The sequence below is a fragment of the Amblyomma maculatum genome, chromosome 7 (assembly GCF_055883805.1).
Source record: "Amblyomma maculatum isolate TAMU_Amacu chromosome 7, ASM5588380v1, whole genome shotgun sequence".
Classification (NCBI taxonomy): domain Eukaryota; kingdom Metazoa; phylum Arthropoda; class Arachnida; order Ixodida; family Ixodidae; genus Amblyomma; species Amblyomma maculatum.
The window spans coordinates 98,632,811-98,655,069 of record NC_139350.1 but is presented as its reverse complement, the minus strand read 5'-3'; the positions used below and the strand labels follow the sequence as shown (position 1 = coordinate 98,655,069).

The 22,259-nt window shown below is 46.0% G+C and overlaps 1 long non-coding RNA gene across 1 annotated transcript in view; it reads left to right on the top strand.

The window, feature by feature from the left end:
• The window catches only part of LOC146184099 (uncharacterized), a 116,707-nt gene that overhangs the window by 74,554 nt on the left and 19,894 nt on the right, over positions 1-22,259 (top strand). The window contains exons 3-4 of the long non-coding RNA XR_014708541.1: positions 1,762-2,035; positions 9,330-9,480. This is a non-coding gene — a long non-coding RNA (uncharacterized LOC146184099). The remainder of the gene's footprint in view (positions 1-1,761; positions 2,036-9,329; positions 9,481-22,259) is intronic.

The following is a 22,259-nucleotide window of genomic DNA, read 5'->3' as shown; positions in this document are numbered from 1 at the left end:
AACTAGAAGCAACCAGTAGCAATCAGCAGCAGCATCCGTGCTTTCACATTACTCCAATGCAGATTCTGCAGATGTAAATGTTGTTGAAAATTGTGAAGGTCGAAAAATCACCAGAGTTGGCCTTTAGTGTCATAAAGCAACCCAGACTAAGAGAGATGGCATAATTTTGACCACTTAGGGTTCTTTAACGTGCGCTGACTTCACACAGCACACGGCCACCTCGCTTTTTGCCTCCATCGAAAAGGGGGTCACCATGACCGTGATTTGATCCTGCTTTGTTGGGCACAGTACCCTAGCGCCGTAACCACTCCACCACCATGGCATATGGTGGATTTACTTGAGGATGGAGGCCTTTTTACACTCTTTCATTAATGTGGTTAGAACTACCTTAGATTGCAGTTAAGCATGGGAAAAGGATCATATTACTAAGGGGCACTTTAGAGTAGAACATATATACACATATTTAAGCTAGACTCTGTGTAAGTGTTCGTAGATTGCAATGATGCATTTGATTTTTTCAAAACTGCGGTAGTTGCCCTAGCATTGCGTAGAAGGGGCACATGGTACAGATACTGAAGAATATGTACGCAGCAGCTGCCTATTGGTCACACCTTGCTGCAGCAGAAAGGTAAGGTATCAGTCACGAAGGGTGCAGGACGGAGAGATGCAACCATTTGTAATTTCTCAATACCAACTGAGTGGTCTACGGTATCTTTCCTCGCCACCCAGGTGAGAGAAGACTAGACTTTGTGGACCAGCTGTTGGCACTGAAAGTTGAGCAGGAAGTGCAGGAAAAGGCAGCCCCTGTGGTCTTTGGGGGAGAGCCCACCTCGCCCATTGGCAAGGTTGGTAAGCTGCTCCCAAAAGGGTATGTGGGCACCCATTTGCTAGCTCCCAGGTTGTGCCATCTCACACGTGACATCAGGGGCAGAGTGGTGGGAGGGCTTGCTTTGGTTTCCTCTGCTGTTTACTGTTACGTGCTCATTGAAGCTTCCGTATTTGAAGCTACCACTTACCCTTCTATGATAGCATACCTGCTAATTGTTCTGATTTACTCAGAAAACTTCCTGTTTCTGAAAAAATGCTGTGCCTGTTTTGCGGTGGCTTGATTTCTAATATGTCATGGCAAATTTGGCGGTGATGCGCAGCCAGTGCAGCCCAGTAGATATGGAAACTTCTGCATCGATCTAGGCTAAAGGGCAACCTCTCAACGCATTTCACATTGAAGGTTCATTGCTGTGGCTTTACCTAAATGTCACGCTATCTGATCCTCCTGTGTCTTGCTGCGTCATATGCCTCAGGTTACCGAGCTGTGCTGTGCTCAACACTAGCGTGATAGCTCATCTTTTAGAACCATTATGGCTAACAGCTGTTTACAAAATTTAGAATAAAGGGGCTAGTAATGGTTTCACATTAAAAGCTAAAAGGATATGGCAATCAGTTTGCGTTGGCTCATCGCATTTCATGTTTGCTGTTGCTGCTTGTGTGCATGTTTAGGATGTTTAGATTAGGACTCAGTGACGTTTAACCCCCCCCCCCCCGGTCTTTCCGTTGGTGCAAATAAAAAAATCTTTCGATTTTTGGTCTCGCCAGTGGCAGATACCTCTGTGCCTTCCAGCTACCTTGGCACTGTAGCACTAATTTGCAGTCCAGTTTCTTAAGTAATTGTTTCCTCTGCTGTACCTCATGTGCACTCTACCCGATATGCATGTTGGACCAGCTACTGCGATGATGCTGACCAAGTACCTGTTTGTTGTGCAGGCTTTCTTGGGAATCACTTCTGTTTCAACGAGTTCCAACTTCGATGGCTTAGATCACTAATCAGCATAGAAAGGAGCCAGCACATGTGAACCATCGAACATTTTGCGCTGCCAGCTCCTCGTGGGCTTGACCTTCTGGTGACTCCTTTCAGTCAGCACCATGTGATGCTGTGAACAACCAGACCTATAAAAGAAACTGCTTCTTCAACTGCAGTGGGTACGGTGGACCGGGCACTGCAACGGTGCTGACCAGGCACCTGTTCTTCATTGTGCAGGTTGGTGCTTATGTGACGTTTAGCAGTCCCCATAGTGACAATGATTGCTTTGTGGTCCTGTCGTGCCCACAGCAGTGCACCAGTCTTGCTTATGTTTACTGGTTTGTAAGCTACAGTAGAACCTCGGTGATGTGAATTTCATGGGGTCGCAAAAAAAATTGTATCATCTGAACGTTCGTGTTATCACACCAAGCACAAGCATGGGAAAAGCAGTCACACAGGTCTTTCTACGAACAAGATGGTTTATTACTGTCACGCAGTTGCAGCTCGCCACTCGCGGTGCGTACAGCATAAGAGATAACGATTTGTCAGCCACGTGGTGCTGCAGCTACTTGTGATGTGTACAGCGTGACTAGCGATTGCGAAGTCTACGATGTGCCGGCCACGGCGTCTTCCGTGTGCAGCACCTACTCGGTGTACAGTATCACGACTGACGGTTGCGACACCGGCGATTTGTAGGCTGTACGCTACTGCAAGCTTTTGTTGTCTGGAAAGCACGATGGACAACCGCGATTTTGACAATGTACTGCCTGCCCGTTTTCGCTTATCTCTTGCAGTACCATAGCCTCCTTTATACTCTCTGTGCCTGTCAATTTTTGCAAGCTGTAAGAAGCTTAAAAGGTTTGATATCTACGTCTAGGATGACTTCTCCAGCCACACTGAAGAAATCAACTCTGGGGGAGTGTTAAAGAAAAAAGGGATAGTAAAGGCTACACTTGTCCATCATCATCATCATCATCAGCCTGACTATACCCACTACAGCGCGAAGGCCTCTCCCATTTCTCTCCAATTAACCCGGTTCTGTGCTAGCTCCAGCCACTTGACCCCTGCAAACTTCTTAACCTCATCCGCCCACCTAACTTTCTGCCACCCCCTGCTACACTTTCCTTCCCTTGGAATCCAGTTTGTTACCCTCAGCGACCATCGGTTATCCTCTCTTCGCACTACTTGTCCTGCCCACGTCCATTTTTTCTTCTTGATTTTCACTGGAATGTCAGTAACTTCAGTTAATTCTCTGACCCACTCTGCATGCTTCCTATCCCTTAATGTTACCCCTACTATTTTTTTTTTCCATAGCCCTCTGCGTTAAGGGGGGGACACTGGTCTTAAAACTATTTTCCTTATTTACCAATCAAAATTGATGCGACTTGGTGGGTTTGTGTAGTTTATGTGCAGATTCCAAAACTGCAATTATTTCTTTTGTGATCCAATTATTTCATGAGATAATTACACCAATTAGTTTAATTCTTACAAGAACAATTACAAAATGACCACTGAAGAAAAACTTCAGATGAACACACTGCTGGACACTAGAAAGGATAACCACAATGTTGCAAGTAGTTTTTTGATTGAGCAATTATTGTTTGTTTTATTGCATAACAACGTTCAAAGTTCAAAATATAGCATATAATGGTCATTTTAAAAATTCTGAACAAGAAATTAAAAAATCTACTTGCAACATTGTGTGCTCCACATATTTGGCTTCATGCTGAAAAAGAAATTATTACTCTATCTGCAATAGGTGCAGAGATATTAAGGCTGCAAAACTGCAAGTGGTCGACAATGCATGTTTTGAGAAAAGAGCAAAAAGGAAATGGGGGATTATTTAATAGACATTCACTGGTGCAATGCACACATTTACATTTTAAAATGGCTAGAAACCTCCAGGAATGTAGTCTCTTTGCTTTCCAATGTTCAAGTCTCTCTTTCATTTTAATTTGTAATTGCAGCACATTCAGTCGTCACTTTTTCGAGTGCGCAAGTCACATGCAGGCAGCGACTTTTTTTTTTTTTTTTTACGTATGTCGTTTTGCTACGTCCTCACATCAAGACCGCGGTGGGGAACATTTATTGCAGAAAAAAATGTAATTTAGAGCTAGTATTTGCTGCTTCCCAGTGCTGGAAGCAAGTGCATTCACTAAGGACTATGAACGAGGTCCGATCGGCGCAAACACGTGGCGAGCTCTGCGAAGACGACGTGTCCCGCAGTTTACGCATTTAAGAATAAGTTTGACGACGATTTCTTATCCTCGTTCACTTTTTTAAATGCCAATATCGCCGCCGTATGTTTTACACTTCGCCAATCTCGGCAAACTGTTATATGACGATCGTGAACTCCGCCTCGCCAAGCGGACTGTCCGCTGCGCTGTTGTCATCACCACGAAAACAATCAGTCTACCGCTTCGTTGCTGGAGTTGGTGCAAGTTCAAGCTTTTTCTTTTTTGAGCTTATCTTTCTGCTCATCTGCGGCCTGCGATATCACCGTCGCAGCGGGTGCGACCGCTGGCGGTAGCAGTCTCCCATGCTGGGGAACGCGCTAGGCCTACTTCAGGCTCGTACACACGATCGTTCGGCGCACGACTTTCGTCGGCCTGAGCGCACACAGCCGGGGCAGGGCATTACTTGAGATGATTAATCAAGTATTTTTTTCACTTTTTTTCACAAATTCTTGCCATGAAAGCACCTCGCGGTTTGGAACCAAGCGCGGCTGCCGTTACGTCTCTGCCGTCTTCCCGCGGCTTGGGCGCACCGAGCAGACGCCATCAGCCAGCTCCACCAATGCGGTGACGCCTTATCGTCACGTGCACCTCGAAAGCCAATGAGGTTGCAAATGCCACGTTTTCTTTTTTGCTATTTTTTATGCGACCAATGGGCGAATGCAAACAGCAGAGGCGGCAATTTGAAGACGAAAGGCGGCACTTTAGAATGAGACCAAGATTGCTACAGTGCCGCGCACAAAATGGGAGCTACGCCTCGCAGAAAATGGTTGTTTCGGGGGTCGTTTTCGGCCCAAATTTGGGCGACATCGATTATATAAATTGGCATAGTGACTAAAATACCGACCCTAGAGATGAAAAACTTAGCAGATAGGTAGATAAAGAGCTACTGATTTCGGAAATCACATTTCCTAAAAAGTGATTTTTTCGTGATTTTTTGGTCCGGAAGACCCGTGTCCCCCCTTAAGTAGAACACTCTTGGATAGCCTTCACGTTTCAGCCCCATTGGCGAGTACAGGTAAGATGCAGCTGTTGTATACTTTCCTCTTGAGCGATACTGGTAAGCTGCTACTAGTCATAACCTGCAAGTGCTTGCCAAATTCACTCCATCCTGATCTTATTCTTGTTATTTCCTTTTCATGGTCCGGATCTGCGGTTACTACCTAGTGTCACAAGAGGGCGTCAGTACACATATATGGACTAGGAGCAGGATGTTCCCATCTTCTTTTTATTTTTTACCATGCCATGGTTGAACCTGGCAAGCTACTTGGCAAACAAGTTGCCTATCACCATCTGCCATGGTTTCTTGTACTTGGGATAATATAACTACCCTTGCTCATAATAAGTTAGCGTTTCTTATAGCTGTGGCTCTTTCAATTAAACTGCATTGTACAGTAAACCCTCGTTAACATGAACTCGCATATCTCGAAAAATTGGTTAAGTCGAAAGGTTTCCACGCCGTGCCTTCACCTGCCATAGGTGCTATGTATTAGCTCCCGTTTTTTCTCTAAGAATTTTTCGGGCGTAATGCGGATATCTCGAAATTTTGACTAAAGGCAAAGGTCATTACCGAAAGGTGATAGGGGCTCCAAGCGAGCGCTTTGTTCCTATGCTAAGTGCTGCATGCGGTCAGGTTCGAAGAGCAAATACAAAATTCCCGCAGACACAGCCGTTTTTCGCCTTGGGAGCAGTCACGCCCGCGCGTGGTGTGCTAATTTGTTTTATCAGGCAGTCAGTTCAGTCAGTTCAGCCAGTTCAGTGTGGCTCGTTCAGCTGCATTTCACAAGTGCATAGCAGCAAGAGCGATTTAGTGATTGTCTGGTTCTGTTTTGTCTCTCTCTGTGCACGAAACATTGATTGATTTCTGTTGTGTATGCGGTGTCCGCAAAACTTGCTCTGCAACAAAGATGAATGCAGCGGCGGCGACCAATGGCTTATGCAATGCGTTCAGCAGCTTGAGGATGCTTTTGTCGGGCCGAATGCCAGCGCGAAGCAGGCAAGCATTACCCAGTTCTGCCTTTCAAAATAATAAAATTCAGTTTTTCCTGAGATTTCCTTTGCGTTTATTGCAAAAGCTCCTATTGTGCAGCGGAGAGTCAACGGGCGCAACAAGCCGATGGCCGCCAAAGCATTTTCGCTAGTCGCTGGCGCACTCAGGTTCTGGGTTTCCAGAAAATTTTGTGTCTCACCTGGAAGCAGCTCGCGAGGCAGCCAATTGCAGAAGGCTTCGAGCTACTCAATTTCCGTCCTGGATTATTTTTTTTGTTTTTTGTGAGCGAAGTTTAATTTACTAGTCCGGCTTGAGCGAAGAACCTGCAGACGCTCACTTCGTCTGATCCATGCATATAAGGGTGCATCGAGACGGTTCAGTAAGTGTTAGTAAAGCAAAATAAAAAGCCTTATGTGGCTAGATATTGTTAATTTTCGAAAGGAGCCAGAAAAAGCCACTGCTTGCAATGCAAGTATGCTTCGCTGTGTAGCAGCACACCGCTGCACTGCAACTTTTTTTTTTTTTGCGAGCAAAGTTTTTCCTAGTCCGGTTTGAGTGAAGAACCTGCAGACGCTCACTTCTTCTGATTCGTGCATATATGGGCGCTTCGAAACGATTCAGGAAAAGCTAGTAAAGGAAAATAAAAAGGCTAGTGTGGCTAGATATTGTTAATCTTCGAAAGGAGCAGGAGAAATTCACTGCTTGCAATGCAAGTATGCATCACTGTGTAGCAGCACACCGCTGCGCTTTGAACTTTTTTTTATATTTTTGCGAGCAAAGTTTGTTTTCCTTGTCCTCTTTAAGCGAAGAACCTGCAGACGCTCACTTCGTCTGATGCGTGCATATATGGGCGCACCGAGACGATTCAGTAAAAGCTAGTAAAGGAAATAAAAAAGGCCTAGTGTGGCTAGATATTGTTAATTTTCGAAAGAAGCAGGAGAAATCCACTGCTTGCAATGAAAGTATGTATCGCTGTGTAGCAGCACACCGCTGTGCTGTGACCTTTTTTTTTTGTTTAAACGCGATGCGTAAACCATTTTATCAGTGTTATTGTATTTCAAGCTGTGTTAGAAACAGGATATGGCGTAACTGTACTCCCCTTTACTGAACTAGACGGGGCGGTAACAAATCAACGCTGAAATTGGCCTCTGTTGCAGAGTTCCGTAGCTCCGTGCGGTGTGCACCAGCGGCAACGACAGGCGTTGGCGCTGCGCGACAGATCGCCAGGGGTTGTCTCCAGAAATTTTCGCCATTTTGCTTAGTTCAAAACTCCGCTTATCTGAAAATGTATCCCAGATTTTACAACTTCGAGGTAACGAGGGTTTACTGTATATGTAATTTCTGAGATGGGTGATGCACTTAAACCTTCACTCAGTCATACAGGAGGAAGGAGTGTCACAAGCTGAGAAAAGTGAAAGCACTATAGTGTCTGCTCACGTATACTTACTGCATATTTTTAATTTGCACAGTGCTACTGTAATGAAGCTTAGGCAAGGGTTGCACACAGACTAAAGGAATATAAAGGCATAGTAGTAGAAAGGCTGCCAAGCTAGATGGAGCTTAGAAGGCTACAAAAGTGCACCAAATGAATGCAATAAAAGAGGAAAACTTTGATTCAGTGTGGGAAGAAAGAGAAACATAAACAACAAAGAATTTAAATGTGGATTATTTCTGTTCAGTTATTTGAGTGAAAGCAGTTGGCTAGTAGTTCGTTACAGTATCGGTAAAAAAATCGGAAAACTGCTTAGTACACTTTTTATGCCTAGCGGGATTGGTTAGAGACGAAAAAGCAAAACTGACAGGTTGTTGCGTGGTGGGAGGTTGGTCAAAGCAGGCAAGGATAAATTGCAGATTTGGGGATGGATGTAGAGTATCGGACCAATTTTTCTGTCTTAGCGGAACCTGAAAATAGTTTGCATAATTGAGCATTCCAAAAAATCTGACCTTTTCTGTGTGAAATCACCTTTAAAAAGGGCAAACTTCACTGCTCTCCATTTTGGCTTGTAAACTGATAACAGGGTTTTAGAATTGCGAGATCTGCTACCATGATCCGCTTCCATGCTCACAGGATGGTGGAAACCGATACGGTGGGCCGCCAGTGAACGTGCACCTTCTGGACCAGAGGCGGCAGGCTCGCACATCCACTAGGAAGCACGTGACTCCCTCACAGCAATCCCAGTGAAGCTCCATGGAAACGGTCCTGCTGTGCTATCTCTGATTAGACTATCTAAACCTGAGTCATGCTTTTGTCATGTCCCTACTGTTTCAGTTCACTGGGCTGCAAGCCATGGCGTTAAATGATGCGCGTGCGCTGCATGAAGCAGTAACATTCTGATTCCATGGGCAACGGCAGTTGTAAGGACTGCGAGGTGGAACAGGCAGGAAGAAAGCGGACGAAACAAGCGCATCCTAATGAGCAGCCCCCCTCCCCCCTTCCTTTCACAGCCGTGACCCCTATGGCAGCGGTGCCCTCAAAGCTGCAGTGAACGCTTCACCAGTCCGCACATTTTTAATCTTATCATGTGCCCTCGCCACCTTTTGCACCCACGAAAGACTGGTTGCTTGTGACAGCATTGCCCACTCATGTCTATCATGCTGAGAAACAATCTCCACAATATTGCTGACGCCTATCTTGGTTCGAAAAACCAAACTTTCGGGCTCCACGGAGTACGAAACATTGGTCGTCATTGTGTGCTTGTACCTATGGGGTGCATGATGGCCACCGCACGCAGTCCAAATATCGCGCAAGTTCGAATTATTGGAGTCCAAAAAATTGCTACAGTATGCAGTTGGATGCAAGAGTGTGAGTGGGGAAATTTGACCTCACTGAAAAGTTATCCTTGGTGTCGGTAGGACCTGTCTCAGTGAAGATGGGCGACTCACATTCACATTCATCACAGTGAATGTGATTACTGTTGTCTGATTTATTCATGTTAAAAAACTGCATGGCACATTTGGTCCAGGGAGAAGTGGCTTCTCAGGAAGAAACACAGTCCACAGACTATGACACAGCATAAGCAAGATCACGGCATAAAATTGGAACTAAACATTGTGAAAAAGAACAAAATAAATTAACACAGAAATAGACACTGCATTTTAATGACAAGACCGTTTATCTTCAAAATCTTGCGATGCCGAAAAATTTAATTCGCTGACGGTTTCAGGTAGAAAAGTGCAGTTGTTTTGGCATCTTTTGTTTTGAAGTGATAGTTCTGACATCAGAGCTGCAATTAAAAGAAGTTTATTCGCAACAAGATGATGACCTTCCCTCATGACCTCCTCGCTTCTGTTTGTCTCTTCTGTTCAGGACTTAGAGCACCACTCTGCCATTTATGTTTTGGCCATCATGCATCCTCCTTGAGGTGGTGCTGGAGGATTAGGATCCGGTTACTGCCGAGGCCACTGCAGCAGTAGGCACCCCTTACCAGATGCACCCATTGAGAGACTGGGGGGAAGAGGTAGGCAAATGCCCTCATTTTGGCCTTTCCTCCTTCGCTCTCACTTTCCAATCTTGGTCTTCCCTCACCCTCGCTTGAAAAAATTTGCCTGCCCTCCCTCGCCCTCATCCTCACTTAAAAAATATTGCTGGTCCTCACTCACCCTCATTTCGTTTGCCCTCCTCGCCCTCAACCTCATGTTCAGCAGTTTTAATATTCTAGTTATTTTTCATTATTTTTGATCTCTGGCAACATTATACAGACTCGAAGTCTGCGTCTGCTTTTGGCGGTTCAAACCGTGTTAATCATTTATGCTTATCAATTCGAATTTCTCGAAGCTAACAATGTATTTAATAAATGGCTGGATTGCATACGTTCATCCTGTAGCGAATCGCTTGCAACAGTCATCTGGTACTTGTTCCGACAGGTGCTGAGAATGAGATATGCACTGCACAGGAAAACCAGGGGCTGTGAAAAGTGCAGGGGAGAATTCTGACAGTAACCTAGGTATGTCAATCAAAGACAAAACTTTGAGGAGGAAGGGAAATAACTACCCACATAGTTTACTGGGCAAACCTGCCCCCCAGTTCACACTTCATATGTTTGAAGGAGATAGTGACAAAATACTCTACACTGCATGAGGAAGGAGGATATTCGAACTTCTAGCCAGCTGCAGACTAAAAGCATGAGGCGTATATGGCATATTAACAACAAAACAATGTAACTCAAGTAACAGCAAAACGCTATCACACAGAAGCGTTATTTTCGAAGGAGTCGGAGGGTCTTGACTGTCGTCCACTTTGCCGAGGGGGTGGGATGGGGAAGACATAGCATACAAGTCTGGGGCCGTGCGCGACAGTTTCAGACATGTACATACAGTGTAATTTGGGAGACTCCACGTAAAAATTCGGTTGTTTCGACACGGCACTGCAGGTGCCACCAATGATGTGCCCCAATCGCATCCCGACTTCCTCCAGGAACAAACAGAAAATGGAAAGTGAGACACGTAATTCTGTTGTGCTTCTGATTTTTGCTAACGCCACCGCAGTAGTGCCTAAAATAGTTTTTTTTTTCAATTTCTATTAAAGTTATATGAGAACAGAATGAGACAGTGCCTAACTAGAGCAGTGTGACGTGCATAGTGAACAAGCTAGCATTTCACTCATAAGGTTTATTATGCTTCCTGGATAGTGCGCTTAAAGTGGCGGTCCCACTCCAGCGGTAAAGAGACGACAGTTTTGGGGATATTCATACGTCTACTGTGCCTCACTCGTTTAGTTTATAAATGTGGTTTTAATATCTTTGTAAAGCTTTTTATTAGGGTATCGCTTAGTTTATTAGCCACGCGCCTTTGAAAAGTGTATAAAACAGGTAATTTTATATACAATAACTTTCAAGATATGCATTCTGCTGCGAAGAGTTTTTGCACAGTTGGAGGTCTTGCAGGGTTGGCTCTTTCCTGAAAATATCAGCTGTCTGCTTCATTTAGTGTAAAAGTTATTTGTGATCAAAGTTTGTGCTTTTTGTAAAATGGCTAAAAGAAAATGCTAAACTGTTCCAAGTAACAAGCTTCTAGCGGTGCTGAGGTTTCGCGTGGAAAAACTTTACACTTCGCTGTCAGAGGATAAGCATCGGTTTTGCTCTACGACTCGAGGAATATGCACGGTCAAGGTGATTTCAGCTAATTTTTTCGTGGTTCACTTGAAACGCGTGAACTCTTCATGAAATTTTTTAAGCACGATTGAAATGTTCCATAACTTGTTTTTTTCTGTTTAAGTTTCAGGCTTTCCTTCCTTTATTCAACTGGTAAATATCAACTACAAAGCATACAAAAAACAAATAGTGGAATAGCAGAGCCACGTGCGATAAATGTAGTAGGTAGCAGCATCTATAAAGTGTACGTGCAATAAGCATGTCGCAGTCCAGAAAAATTAAGAGGGTGACGCTACAAACACCCTGAATTGAGGGGTATTTACGAGAGGGTATGATGTTTCTACGTTTACACTGTGCTCTTTCTGTTCCATCCAGCGAGGGACGTAAACGCTGGCGGGTCGGGTCGAGTGGTCGAGTCGAACTCCGGTGCAGGGGTGGTTTGACTCAGCCCAACCCCTCTACAGAGAGCATGTAAACGCAGTCGACTTGAGTGGGGGCATAGTGGAATGTTTTGGGACAGATTTGTCACGGAGGGGGACATCTGGACAATGGCTGGGATATTGTTTGGGTCTCCCCCTCCGTAATGAATCGAGTACTATTGACAGGATGTGTTGTTAAGAATTTGTGCAATCTTCCAAATGGTAGTTGAGTGTAGGGCTGCTCTTGTCTAGCCTGTGTGGAGACACGCGAGCCATCTGTGAACATACCCCCCTCCTCTACAATGACAACAGGAAGCTGGCGAACCTGGCCGCGTCTTCTCTGTTGAGGCAAGCTGCTGGAGGCGGGCAGGGGGGGAGGGGAGGGCGAGTTTTGGGAGGCCTTGAAGATGCTAGCACTGCATGCAATTATTGTGCATCAGTTCGCCGCGTTGATGAAGGGAGGGACGTTTTTCCTAAAAAAGGACGTGCAGCGAAGTTCTCCCCCTATTTTCGTATGGCATCCCAGTGAAAATGGCGTCCGAGGAAGCTGCACGCCGAGTATTAATGCACATATCGTGCATTAATATGTGCGGTAATTAATTACAACGCATTGTTTTTCTGTAATTTCCATGTCATTAAGTTTTATTTTTTCTATCTTCTTGAAATAGTTTTCTTCTGATGTATTTTAATCTAATTGCAGAACTATTAGCGTGGGGGCACTGAGCACGATTTTACAAAAGAGTTGTTTCATTTCCAGTATTAAAGAGTGTTTGCATTTCGTCCTCTGCCAGAGTATTAATATTCTCTAACATTCTTTGCTTGATTTTAGCATCCATTTTGCAGTCAGAATAATTTTCATGCATCGTAATGACTGACGATCTTAAGTCCGTATGTTATGACAGACTTACGTATGAGGGGAATATGACAATGCTGAACCGGGTTCTATGAACTTTTGCCGAAAGCGCTTTCACCTATGAGGTACGGGATCGGAGGAACTGGGCGTCTGTTGTTGCCACTGCCACAGAACCGAGGTGTGCGTCTCGATTCCGTAAAATGACAATCTTGAAGAAGTTTGCATCCAAATTCAGCAGAAAAGTATACGGAGCATAGTGCATTAAAATGGAATTCACCACTGTGTTAGCAATTGAGGCTGTAATTTAGGTAAAAAAATTTAACTTGTTGAATGGGCTGTAATTTGAGCTTACGACTTTATGAGATCATTTTAATAAGTGTGTCAAAATTTTCTTAACAATAAGATGACCAGCTGAGATGAAGAATCGTTATGCATGCCGCCAAGGCTTGAGTCTCACCAGAGAGCACCTTTCTCACATAATGTTAAAACGTCTGCCCAGGTCTGAACAAAAAGAAGACTTCGGGGAAGAAAGCTTTGAGGGTTTGTTGTGAAACCTACTCTCGAATGCTACCTTTCGCGCCTCATACTCACCCTAAGACTGACTGACAATGTGCGCGAATAAGTTTCCATTACGGCTGTAGTGTCCTCGGATATTTTCAGCAAATGTGCGGTCCTAGCGAAAGGTGCGTTCATGCAGGTGCGAGTTGAGTTTCATTTTTTTAGGCTCTTGCCTTCACAGTGCAGGCAATAGTTTTCGGTTTTTGCGTATGCGGGTATGTATTTTCCACAATTAGGCAGATCAGCTAGGAGATGTGTACTTAGGCAACTGATGCAGAGTACTGATTCCAGTTAGTTGGCGTATATATTTTGCTTTTCTGTTGCCGTTCTAAGTGCTGCTTTTTTCATAAGCGAACGGTTGCATCTTGAGAGTAGTGCAGATTTGGCCTTCAGGCTACGCCGCTAATCCATGACTAAGGAATTGAGTACCCAGCCCTCTTGACCTGCCCTGCCTGAAGGCTTTTCTTTTGTTGATGGGCGGGCTTTTAAAGATTTTTGGGGAGCCTCCACAGGGGCCTCCAGGCAGAGAAGGGGAGGGCTTTTGTCCCTGTCCTGCCCAGCATGGGCTGCCTCAAGATGTTTGCAGCACTGCAAAAGGAAGAGGCACCCCATACAATCAGGATCATGCACTACAATAGGCAATTGTGCTCCTATGCACCTCTGGCCCCCCATACTAGAGGGGTGACAGTAGGAGCACAATTTTCTATTATAGGGCCCAGGGGTAAGAGACACTTAGGAGCACAATTGCAAGGGCTCCTTTGCTTTTCACAGTGCTGCAGATATACAGGACTGCAGTAGGTTAGCTTGACTGAATAAAAATAAAACAGGGTCTCAACATGATGGCACAGTGCAATTCTAGTACCAGTGAAAAGGGAAAGCGAATGGCATATATTTCTGCAGGCTTCCTCAATGAACCTTAGTTGAAGTTGACGCCTGTCTTGTGTTCTTTTGATCCTCGTCTTTAGCGCTGTGCATGATATGATTTTGCTAATTCTCAACAAAGCAGAAAAATGGTAAAAGAAATTAGAAAATTTCCCTTGTTTTTGCAAACACAGGAAAAAGATTGCATCGGATATTGAACTTCGGTTTATTTTATTGAAGCTTTTATCAGCACAAATTCACTGCAGTTTGTTTATTTTCCTTTGGTTTTGTTGCAAATTGCAATTTACACAATTTATGAAAGCTTTATGTAAAACCTTGGTAACCAGACATTCAAGAAACACTGCCAAGAAACACTTCTCATGCGTCAACTACTCATGCAAGCTACTCTGGAGGAGAAAAAAAAATGTATGGCAGGGTTGCACCAGATAAGACCACCCCACCTCGGTATTTTGTGTTCAGCGTTTCTCCTGCACATCTCCTTTCTTTTTCTGGACCGGCATTTGTCTAAATGGCAAAGAAACGTTAGCAGTTAGAAACAGCCGTCGTGTTCCATGAGGCTGGAAACAGAGACATCGCTCCCTAGGGTCGTTTTTAGACTTTTGTTACCACGAGAGCCGGGGCAATTTCGTAGCTTTTGTTTTTGCTCCTTTTAGCTGCACCATCCCTGCCCTGTTCGAGTACATCTGTTTTCTCTACAATACATGCCCAGTGGAGGAGAAAGTATGGTAATTCGTATTACCGTGTGCTTTTTCTTACTGCAGAAACTATGCCTTTAGTGGGAGATTTACCCTCGCCCCTCAAACTGTATTTTTTCCTCACCGTCCCGGCCCTCCCTCACTGTCGTCCCAACAAATTTTTCAGCTCCGATTCTTCCTCACCTCACCGAGTGAAATTCTCACGAGGTGAGGGTGAGGATGCCCTCCTGAGGATGCCCATGTCAGCTGGTGGGCTCTTAGCATGCTTTGTTTTCTTTTTGGCATTCTTGAAATGCTCAGGATGAAGCTTCAGAAATCTCTTCAACTAACCAGGGGTTAAAGTTGATTGAAGGGATTAATTTATTTGCAGGTATGGGACCTAATGATCATTATGTGCACAAATATGTACCAAAATGGAGGTGTTGAACTAGAAACCTTTATCCTGCATTGCAGTAAGCACAGAGGCAAATGCTTTTAGTAACACTGAAGCTTGGAGAAATCGCTTGTTCTATTGGTTTGTTGGATGAAGAACGGAGCACACCAGATATGGGATAAGGCAAGATGTTATTCATACAGTGCTGGGACTCAGAATACAGTTGAACCCGGATATATATATCAAACTCGAGGGGGATTGCGAAATAGTTTGATAAATCGATATACAAATCTGCTTGAGACAGCACTTGCAATCGTGAAAAATGATGCCGTATTTGTCGCGTAATCCCACTCTCACAATGAACTCAACCACCATTTATGCCGCCAAGAATTAAAAAAAAAGCGTTAGTCGGTGGCGCATCCTTTCGTTTCGGCCGTCACATACACCGCTCATTTATTGGCAGTGCCAGGGAGAGAACTTGGTAGAGTGCCTGGTTTGGTTTTGCTTGACATGCTTGTGGGCGGGTGGAGTCCATTGCCACAAAATCATTGGAAAGCGTGAAGCCTACAAGCAAACAGGTTTGAAGCGAACAGTGCTAAAAGCCGATGTCATGATCGCAGCTGAGTGCTTGCTTTCGTAGATTCATAGATGCAAAGATGGACGACTCTCGCAAAAAAAAAGAAAACTGCTTCTATGCCACACGTTCAGCACAGCGACACAAGATGCGTATTTCACGTCACCCGCCGCACAGAGAGGGTTCAGAACACACTGGAGAAACCGTCAGATCTTCTCTCGCCACGGGCTGAGCTGGTTGTCGGCGCTTGCGTAGTGCGCGCTGCTGCGAATAAAGACCGGGGAAGAGAGAGGAAATGGGGAGAGAAAGCTCAGCAGAAGAATGGGTGCACCCTTGCGCTTTGCTCTATCGTGTTGTTTCCCTCTCGCGAACACTACAGCTGTATTGGCTACTTCTGCTCTGTACTGGCCGTTGCCAAATAGGCTCGCCCTCATTCCTTCATGCACATCGCTTGCAAACGCCATGCGCTGGCGTGCGGCAAGCTATCACCGCAGATGCGCATCTTTGGGAAAAGGCCACTGCACTGCTGTAGACCAGCCATCGCTGAACTGTTCCCTCTCATTCTTCTGCGTGTGGCTGTAAAGTACGGTGGAAGAAAGAGTTGATGCGACAGTGCCACGAGAAGCGGCTGCTTAGTGTGACTTTTACGCATGACGCTGTCGCCAGAAGCAGCACCGGTACTGGAGGCCTGTCTCATCACTCGTTTCGCTGGCGCTTCTATAAGTGCTCCTGGGATGGGCTCTTGATTTTTACTCACGGGTGTTTGGCTGCTTGAGGCAATTATTTTTTTTGTTGGAGGTATGCACCTTTATATTTCTGCCAAATTCCGGGTTATAATTCGACCCGGGGCAGCATGAATTATTTCTTAGCCGATATGCAACTTTTAGTTTTACTTGGTAATATTTGCTGAAACCACTCGAGTGAGTGCCACGTAAAAAGCATTCAAAAGAGTGCTAGAGAACTAGATTAGCTTCTACAGCTGCTAACATGCGCAACTTGTCCAAAGCTATCGGGATAGAAAAGAAATGCGGACACCGGCCATGGAATGCCTACGAGCTTTACTATACGAATTTCTTCTCATCGTGCTTATACCACATGGATAGAAGCACGATGAGAAGAAATTAAAGCAGCAAAAGAACGCTGCTCGAATAACTTATCAACCACGTCAGTTATAATACGGATGACTTTAGCATTTTTTTGCTGCCACTCGGATGTAAACATAATGACAAGATATTCAAACAGCACAGCCCGTAGGCGTGCCAATGGGATTGCATTTCTTCTTTTATCACTTCTTAAAGCATTATGGCACAATTTCAGCTAGGATGCTACAATCGATTGTTTTACTTGTACAGTCGCCGACCGATTTTTTGGACCCTCAAGGGGCCGAGATAGCATCCGAAAAATCAGGCAGTCCAAAAAAAACAAATTCATGCAAAAAAACATTTTATTTAACGAGCGGCTTGAAAAAGTGGTCAGTATGCCTCTGCGGGGCGCTACGTTGCCGTACAAGTCGGCTTGCACGTCGGCAAGGGTGACATTCTTGCTGTACACGGCCAAAAGCACCATCAGAGCTCGGGTTAGTTCATTGCTAGTTGACAGCTCTGGCTCCTCACTGTCGGAGCCCGAATCATCACTTTCAAGCACCTGGCGAACAATTTTGTCATGGGTGAGTTCAGCGCAGAGCTCAATCTCACTGTCAGCGTTAGCAAACTGCTCCAGCGTCACATCCATGGGAACGGCTCCTGCAGCGCGCAAGTGCTTGTTGAGGTCAGCAGATGAAGACGGCTGATGGAATTGAAGTAATACTCTGAAGGGCTAGTTGGTTCATATTGATTGAATGAGTAAAACTGTGCGAAAAGACGGGACGTAAGAAACACACAGGCACAAACAAGGCACAGACTTCCACTGGCGCTATCATTAGATGACGGCGGCACTTTATCTCTGATCGCAAAACCAGCGTGGCAGAAGCAATTCCGCAGTGTCTCCTCGGTCACCGCCTTCCATGCATCAGAAAGCATGTCTAGTGCAGACAAGTCGACACTGTAGGTTTTGCCTCCGTCCTCGCATACCACCAATGCGACTAAGCACGCGTGACCGATAGAGGTGCTTGAGTGTCCGGATAACGCCCGACGTTAGTGTCCCGTAGTTGATGTGACGACATACACAGCACAACACACAACACGTGAATGGCAACCGCGGCGACTGACGACTGTGCACGATGGCGTAAAGAGATTGGTAAAGAGCAGACACTTCCGTAGTGCCCAGCGGCCCATTTGACTAACACGCCAAGCGGCTGGCGGCAACTACTTCTGGTCTTGGTGAAAGGCGCACGATTTGAATGCTAGCATGCGCTGCGCCCCGCCCTGCACTTTTGGCACTTTATTTTGGTTTTACATGGTGTGCTAGTGTTTTTATTTATTTTTAGCATATATAACAACATCAAAAATAGATTCCCAGTGCTCTAAACTGGCCATCAACACAGCTGCATCTCAGCCTTTACAAAACAGTATTGCAGAAAAGATGCCAAGTGCTTTGTGAAATGAACATTTATTTTGCTGCATATAAAACACATAAGAGATGCAAGAGATGCATACGGAGACATTGACAAAACTTGGCACACATTAGGCAATGCGCACAGTACAGAAGCAACACTTGGGTAGAGACAAAAAATAGCATGCTGTTGATTTCTGAATTAGGCGAATGCTATGTAACAAAACAGGCATTATACATAAAATACACAATCACAGTCGCAGCTACCTTAGCAAGAGCAACTTGTATTCGGGACAGAAGGCCACACCGTTCACTCGTCGCATCTGCCGTGCTTCGGCTGTAGTCTATGGGTTGTTGGAAAAGGAATGAACATGATGGGGGGGAGAAGGTTGCAATGAACTGTAAGGCCACTGCAGTCCACCACGCACACATCTGTGCATGTGCGTGCATACTGAAGCTTGGTGAGCAGCAGTTATGGTCCCTAAACAGGAAAGCTGTCATTCATAAAATTGGTACAGAAGCTACTCTTGCAACGTACAGGTAAGGAAATGCAGGGTAACCGAACCTATCTGAAAATGCATTTCTACAGTGAGTATAATAACAGCCACTAAACTAACAATGTTCCTCAAAAACACTGTACAGCTGAAGCAATGAAGCGCAATAAAACATTTCTCATTTTAACATTGCCCCAATAAATACAATACGACAACCAAAACTAGCCGTTCGCAAAACCGTGTCAGGCATGGCCAATGCGGCTTGGCCTCGCTGCGGCCGGCGAGCACGCCATGTTGTCTTGCCCTTCCTACGTGATTTTGTGAAGCGCAGACTGCTGTGCTGAGCTAAACTGCCTGAAATGCTGCACAGTTTGAAAGGAATGAAACATTTCTCACCTTGTGGTTGCCCTGTTAAATGCGACATTGAGCAAAACTAGCCGTTCGGCAAACCGCGTCAGCCATGGCCAACTGCTTCGGGCTTGGCCGCACCGGCCGGCAAACACGCCACGTTGGCGCAACGCCGTGCCTTGGTGCCTTCAAATGCCACTTTGTCCAGTGTGTTGAGCTACTGTTCAAAATCCAAACCATTTTCGCAGGAACACAATATATTGCACCTCGCCATGGTTAGAAACAGCGTCACGACTGCACCTGAACAGCCGGCTGGCCACAAGACGTGCGCACTGCGCCTCTCCACGAGCTGAAAAATTTAATTGGCACCGGGCAGTGCGGTCAGCCTAAACTGCTTGAAATGCAGCGTAGTTCAGCAAAAATGTTGCTCACCTTGCTGTCGTTCTAAACTGCAGTCGTTCCGTGTAGCAATCCAAGGAAGATAAAAAAAATTTGGAGGACGCTTAAGCTTCGCCTTCAAGAGTGGAACGCGATAGCGTTATTGCACCTCGTTCGCACCGCCCACTCATTCGCTCGGTATGCTCTTGAGTCACACAAAGACATGGTTTTCATACTCAACACTTCTAAGTGCACTGTACAACTTTTTAACACACGCGTCTCAAGAGCGAGCGTGCAAGGCCCTGCAATACAACACCCGTCGACCTGCCAAGGAGTGTAAGACAATGTGCTATGGCGCAGCAATCACTGATGAGGCGCCCCGCGTCGGACTTTGCACTCACGAATCACGCGGTGAGCGCCGAGCAACGCAGCGTTCGGCGCGGCAACGAAACGTGCGCCTGAGCAAGCGGAACTAACCAAAGAACTCGGTGTCTCGGAGGGAGAAAGCCGGGCAGCGACGCGCCATGAAGGCGGACGCGATCATGGGGCTGACGCCTTGATGGGATTGTCCTCTATCTCGCTTGGGAGCACCACGCAGAAGCATGATTCCTCGGAAGCAGCTCGGCACACATCGTAGGGGATGATTTCCAGCAGAAGCGCTACGGTGCAGCGATCACGTCGGAGGCGTCCGGCATCAGACGCTGCATCTAGCAATCACGCTGTGAGCGGGAAGAGGAGCCGCGTCGCCTAAACACCACTGTTCAAGTGACGCACGCTGGATGTTGGAAGGGGAGAGAGCGAGAAAACGTATTAAACGCAAGGGTATTGGGGCATCCTTGCACCGGTACCCGCGCGGTCCGAAGGGGAGAAGCGGGTGAGCGAAGATAGTGATCTAAAGAAAGGAAAGACGCTTGATTCTACAACCCGTGAGGGTGCACGGCGAAACGTCAGGGGCGAGTGGTGCGCCACGTGTCAGGGCAGCGCCGCACATTGCGAGGAGGGGTTCTTCTGCGTTTGCCGCAAGATGGCTCTGCATGTGCGCAGAGCGCAGAAGAAATGTAGCGGAAACGTACTTCGCTACTCATGTAAATGCGACTTCTGTAAGTAACATGTAATTACAGATATACACCGCAGTATAACGTTCTACGACACGTGTCTAAGGCAACACCGCATTCACTAGAAGCGCTTTTGTACCGCTTTCAAGCATCGAACTCGTGGCTGAGTCCGGTGTGGAGCCTAAAGAAAAAGGACTTTGCGCCTGGAGCCACATGCATTCTCTTTACGCGCTTTAAAACGTAAAACCTGGATGGAGAAAAAGGGAGTGTACGTTCCCTGGGGTGTGCATTGTTTTTTATGCAGAAAGCCCAAAACTGTTGAGCACGTCTTTTTGGAGTGTTTGGGTGGCGTGTTCTTTTGGGACATACTGCAAAGAACACTGAAAAAAGACCTGCCACTAGACCTCCAAGGAATTCGTTTCCTAGCTGTGGAAAATGATGAAGGCGTCCCTTATGACGCAGTAATGCTGATGGGATTGCACTGTATATGGAAAGCGCGACACGCTGACATTGATGCGAGGCTGGCACACCAGTACTTCTGCGAATCCGTTGCGGCGTTCGTGGCAACCTGCAAGAATGTGTACCTGGTGCCCGAATGGGTATCGAGAATTGAGCCCCTTATGCACATGAAGAGTTTTTAGCCCCTTTACATCAGTCAAGGTTTGGCTGGAAGTTTTAGCCCATACCGACGCTATGTACATTCTTCTCAAGTGTTCTTTCACTTTTGTTGTGTAGCGATGTATGTCTAAGCAGGCAATAAAAAAAAAAAAAAAACACGTGGCTGAGTGGTACACTCCGGAGACCCTGGTTCGATTCCCATCCAGCCCATCTTGGAAGTTGCTTTTTATTTATGAAGTGCATGCCGTGTTTTATCGCTCACAGCCAACGCCGCCGACGACACCGGCTTTTCTGTAACACGAGCTCCTTAACGCTATCGCATTAATATGCTGTCTGTGCCGCACAGGCGAGATGCGCAGACAGCAGGCCCCTTCGACAACTTTCTGTCCGCTGCGGCAGGCTGCCGCTGCAGCGGGTGTCGCTGCCTGTGCGTCTGCACTGATGCGCTATTCATCAAGCGACGGCAGCACAACAAGTCGTGCGTCATTTTCTGGGGCCAGTTTTCGCTGAGTGTCCGCTCTTTACCAATCTCTTTCTCTCTGATGACGGCAGCATGGAACAGCTGGCATTGTCGGGACGGTGCAGCAAAGGGCAGCAAGCAGTGCCTGCTAGCGAGGCTATACTGGGTATGCGAGATTCCAATCGGGCAATATGACATGGATTCGAGGTTGCAGAAAACCAAAATGGCAGCGACCAGAAAAGCACAATGGCACCGGCGTTGTTTGCGTCAGCGTTACTAGAACAAACTCAGTTTCACAGCTCTGCACGGAGAGGTGTCCCCAGTGGCGGTCACGTGAACTAGTGGCGCAGCAGTTGACTCTTGCTCCTTGCTGGGCGCGTCGTCTGCTACACGTGGCGCGGAAGCATGAAGCGCCCAGCATATACGTAGCTGTTACATGCTGCCGCTGCACTCTACATAGCTGCATTGCAGTTATGATACATTATTACAGTTTTGGCTTCGAAGGCATACATTACGTAAGTGAACACTTTTGTGTGATCCAAAAATTAATGCCACAAAACAGCTGTGACAGCGTTGTTGACTTGTTGACCAGAACCAACATTCTAGTAACGTTATGCTGTTCAGTTTCATTTCTTTTTATTACGCAATATGGTGAGGCACCAAGCCATTTTGTAAAAAAAAATATGATGTAGCTGTTGATTGCACAGCGTCATGCAATGTATTGCTTCTTATTTAGCATCCACCTTTTCCAGTTTCAGTCCAATTTGGGACAGGGATTCCAGCCGCCCACGTGTGCCTCCAATTCTATGCCACTCACTGTAAACGTAGGTTGTGCGCCAAAAAGATGCTGCGTCTTTAACCTAAAATCAACAACAAATAGATGTACGCTTTGCCAACTATGTACCAGCCCTTAGATGCCTAAAATTGGTGGAACAAAGAGACGGCGTTAA